The sequence below is a fragment of the Megalopta genalis genome, unplaced genomic scaffold (assembly GCF_051020955.1).
Source record: "Megalopta genalis isolate 19385.01 unplaced genomic scaffold, iyMegGena1_principal scaffold0047, whole genome shotgun sequence".
NCBI lineage: Eukaryota > Metazoa > Arthropoda > Insecta > Hymenoptera > Halictidae > Megalopta > Megalopta genalis.
In genome coordinates this window covers 287,501-292,500 of record NW_027476116.1, presented here as the reverse complement: position 1 = coordinate 292,500, position 5,000 = coordinate 287,501, and the positions used below count along the sequence as shown (strand labels likewise).

At 55.7% G+C, this 5,000-nt stretch overlaps 1 pseudogene; it reads left to right on the top strand.

The window, feature by feature from the left end:
* Window positions 1–1,207, top strand: part of LOC143261302 (large subunit ribosomal RNA) — a 2,995-nt pseudogene extending 1,788 nt beyond the window's left edge.
* The last annotated feature ends 3,793 nt before the right edge of the window (window positions 1,208–5,000 follow it).

Here is a 5,000-nt window from a genome sequence, read left to right as displayed (position 1 = left end):
TCTATGAAGCTCTGACGAGTAGGAGGGTCGCGACGGTGTGCGCAGAAGGGTCTGGGCGTGAGCCTGCCTGGAGCCGCCGTCGGCGCAGATCTTGGTGGTAGTAGCAAATACTCCAGCGAGGCCCTGGAGGACTGACGTGGAGAAGGGTTTCGTGTGAACAGCCGTTGCACACGAGTCAGTCGATCCTAAGCCCTAAGAGAAATCCTATGTAGATGAGGTGTCCTAAGACGTTAAACACTTGTAAAAAAAAACGCAGCTATTTTATTATTTTTTTTATTATTATATAAATCGCAGCATATTTTGTTATTATATACATGCACAAAAAACACCCATTGGGCGAAAGGGAATCCGGTTTCTATTCCGGAACCCGGCAGCGGAACCGCATACCATTCGGGCCCTCGTAAGAGTGTTCGTCGGGGTAACCCAAAATGACCTGGAGACGCCGTCGGGAGATCCGGGGAGAGTTTTCTTTTCTGTATAAGCGTTCGAGTTCCCTGGAAACCTCTAGCAGGGAGATAGGGTTTGGAACGCGAAGAGCACCGCAGTTGCGGCGGTGTCCGGATCATCCCCTCGGACCTTGAAAATCCAGGAGAGGGCCACGTGGAGGTGTCGCGCCGGTTCGTACCCATATCCGCAGCAGGTCTCCAAGGTAAAGAGCCTCTAGTCGATAGATTAATGTAGGTAAGGGAAGTCGGCAAATTGGATCCGTAACTTCGGGATAAGGATTGGCTCTGAGGAGCGGGGCGTGTCGGGCTTGGTCGGGAAGCGGGTCTGGCTGACGTGCCGGGCCTGGGCGAGGTGAACGGCTCTCGTGGCTGGGATCCGAGCTCGGTCCCGTGCCTTGGCCTCCCGCGGATCTTCCTTGCTGCGAGGCTTCCGTGGCGTTTCCCATCGGTGCGGTCGTCCTCTTCGGCCGCCATTCAACGCTCAGCTCAGAACTGGCACGGACTAGGGGAATCCGACTGTCTAATTAAAACAAAGCATTGCGATGGCCCCCACGGGTGTTGACGCAATGTGATTTCTGCCCAGTGCTCTGAATGTCAACGTGAAGAAATTCAAAAAAGCGCGGGTAAACGGCGGGAGTAACTATGACTCTCTTAAGGTAGCCAAATGCCTCGTCATCTAATTAGTGACGCGCATGAATGGATTAACGAGATTCCCATCTGTCCCTATCTACTGGCGGTGGCGGTCTGTGGCCACCCAGGGTTGAGAGGCGACCCCCGAACTAGTCCTCGCGAAGGTTGTTGCTACTACCGAGTCGATGGATGCGTCGACGATGAAGGCATTTTAGACCGTCAGTGCGTCGTACATGTAGTACTTCGCATAATGGCGAGGCCCGAGATTAAGCATGCGGGCTGTGGCGTGTTCATGTACAGCATTGAATATGCTGTACTACTCCTTAGCGGGGGACTGTTGTCACTTGTGGCTGCAGTCCCCCGCGTCACGTTATGCGGTTTTTCTGGTCTAACTGGAATGCCGCATTTTCGTTGTCTGAACACGCCACGAAGCAACACGCCGTCGGATTGAATGTTGCTGCTGAGTCGATAGGTGCATCGGCGATGAAAGCACTTGAGACCGCCAGTGCGTTGTACATGTAGTACTTCGCATAATGGCGAGGCCCTTGAACTAAGCATACGGGCTGTGGTGTGTTCATGTACAGCATTGAATATGCTGTACTACTCCCATCCGGGGGACTGTTGTCACTTGTGGCTTCAGTCCCCCGCGTTACGTTATGCGGTTTTTCTGGTCTGACTGGAATGCCGCATTTTCGTTATCTGAACACGCCACAAAGCAACACGCCGACGGAGTGAATGCTGCCGAGTTGACGGATGCATCAGATGCATCGGCGATGAGGGTATTTTGAGACCGCCAGTGCGTTGTACATGTAGTACTTCGCATAATGGCGAGGCCCTTGAACTAAGCATACGGGCTGTGGCGTGTTCATGTACAGCATTGAATATGCTGTACTACTCCCTACCGGGGGACTGTTGTCACTTGTGGCTGCAGTCCCCCGCGTCACGTTATGCGGTTTTTCTGGTCTGACCGGAATGCCGCATTTTCGTTGTCTGAGCGCGCCACGTAGCAACATGCCGCTGGATCTAGAAATCGGGATGCAACCAATCACCTGGGCAACCCAGGCCGCAAGGGGCAAACGTGCCCTAGCCACACTTGAGCCTCCACGAAAAAGGTACCGCTGGATAGCTCGTGTTCTCAAAACGCAGCGAACCGAACGAAGTGTGGTGGAGAGGAAGAGGCAGCCTCTCCGACTGCTGTCTCCCGCGTGTTTGCCGTGCGTGGCGACCCTTGTCGTCGGAAAAGAGGATCCTGGGATCTGAGGGGGCCCTCTCCTGCGGGTGAGACGTCCCCAACACGTACCTTTGGCCTCTGCTTCGGCTAGATGGGAGGCTGGACGAGAAAAGCAGCCCTGGTCCAGTCAATCGGCTTGGAACGACCATACGCTTCGGCGAGTGGGTTCTGACGGGCGAGGACGCGGGCTGGGTTGAGTAATCGGCCCAGTCAGCAGACTATGTCCGGTGCGTAGCCCTAACCCAGCCTGATGGCGGGTTCCAAAATGTGTGGGTCGGTGGTGGCCGGGGAGCGTACCGGATGAAAGAAAGATTCACATTATGGGATCTAAATCGAAAACACAAATTGAACGATCTAAGTCGGCGGGTCCAGCTCCTACTCGGAGTGAAGCCGTCGCCACAGACGCGGAAGCTACAGCAGCAGCTGTTAGCCCTCCTGCGTCTGCGAAAAAGACAAGGTCCGGGAAGGTGTTAAACATCGCCAATCCTCGTGTGACCTTGGAGAGATGCGTGACACCCACGCGAGCGGTCTCGGTGAAAACTGAGGCCACGGAAGAAGGCGCGCCGGACACCGGTAACGTGGGGACAGCGCCCAAGTCGGGGGACTCCCCCAGCCGCAAGGCTGGGAAGGGGAAACCCAAAAAAATCGAACAAGTCAAAGACACGCTCGTGAAGGTGCAACCGGCACCCGTGCGTGTCGAAGACCCCGAAGGTGGCGGTTGGAAAACCGTCACCAAAAAGTCGAAGCGTGCCAAGCCAGTCGCACCTACTGGCAAGGCCGCAGCAAACCAGGCCAGGAAATCGAAGGGGACGGTTTCCGGGCACAAGGTACGGCCTCTCGATCTCGTGAGAGACGAAGCCTTCAGGCGAGTATCGGAGATACGGACCTTTTGCTTTCGACCCGAGTCGAAAGTCAACAAGGAGTCCGGGTCGAAGATACTAGCAGAAGTCGGAGCACTCAACGAGTTGGTCCAGGAGCTGATTCAACGAAACAGCTTCGTCGAAGGGCAACTCGCCGCGGTCAGGGCGGACCTAAAAGCGCGCCCTGCCGTAATGAGTGCGGCGCGACCTGGGCCGTCCAAGGGATCCCTCCCGAAGACGGTCTCCAATGCCGCGCAGTTGACCTACGCCCAAGTGGCAAAGGTCAACCAGTCAGCGACTCCGGAGGCGAGAAGACCACCGACACAATACGTGGTGCGTATCTTCCCGCCAAAGGATAAAGGACAGAACAGCGATGCTACTAAGAGAGCTGTTCTGTCGATCGTAAAACCTGCGAAGGAGGCGATCCGTGTCAGATCGGTTCGACGCATCCACTCCGGTGGCATCGTCGTCGAAACCGATCGCAAGGAGGACCTAAAAGCCTTCGTAGGAAACAAGAAGCTGGCGAGTGCGGGACTGTCCGTCTCCTTGCCCAGCAAACGGGACCCCGAGGTCCTGATTTATGACATTCCGAAAGGGATGGGCAAGGAGGAAATTGCCTCCAGTCTTTGGAGGCAAAACCTCTCTGAGGCGTCCCAGAAGGATGTGCCTTCGGGTGTTCGGGTCAGTCGCATGGCTGGCAAGACCCCGGAGACAGCCAACTGGGTAGTGGCCGTCAGTCCGCAGATTCGTCGGCGGCTGGCGCAGAGAGGGGACCGGGTGTACCTTGGGTGGAGTTCCTGCCGTGTGCGGGACTTCATACAGGTCACCCGTTGCTATAAGTGCCAGCGCTTCGGGCACACCGCGAAGCGCTGTAAATTCAAAGAGGATGTCTGCGGACATTGTGCCGAAAAAGGGCACGGCTATGCGCTCTGCAGCAGGAAGAGCAAGCCTCCGGTTTGTTCCAACTGCAAAGACAGAGGGCGGCCACACGACCATAAGTCGCGAGACCCGGCCTGCGCCTCCTATCAGGAAGCGCTGGTTTTGGAGATGTCTCGCATTAGACAGGAATAATAATTTGAATCTCGAATGGATAGTACAAACGACCGGCGACGCTCGAGAGTCATACGGGTCATGCAGCATAACATGCAGCGGGCCCGAAACGTGACCGACGAAGTCCGGACTGAGATGCATAGGCGAGGGGTAGATGTGTTGCTTGCACAAGAGCCATATAGCTGGCGGGGTACTGTGCCCGGGCTAGGCTTGAGAACGAGGCTGATCACGGCAGGCGAACCGGTGATGGCTGCAATAGCGGTCAGAAACCCGGATCTAACCGCGGTCAAAGTCTCTAACTTGTGCGACACGCATTTGTCCTGTGTCAGCATCTCGGGTTCGTTTGGGAGCTTCTTCCTGATCAGCCAGTACTTTCAATGCTCCGATGACGTTGAATCAGGTCTGGCGCGGTTGGAGAGAGCTCTTTCCGCACTTAAGCATAACCGAGTCATTATCTCTGCCGACGTTAACGCGAAATCAGCCCAGTGGGGCAGCGCGGAGACGGACGTGAGAGGCCGTAAACTCGAAGAGTTTATCGTGAGCCATGGCTTGGTTGTCTTGAACGAGGCTGGAAACGCTCCGACGTTTTCCAGCCCTAGTGGACAGTCATACATCGACGTCACACTATCGACACCTGATATTTGCGACAAGGTGCGAGGTTGGAAGGTCCGCGAGGACCTGACGACCAGCGACCACCGAGTCATAGAGTTTTCTTTGAGTTTTTGCGCCGAGGACGGTGCTGCCGAAATTAGTAGCAACAGCAGCACCAACCGGAACGGATTA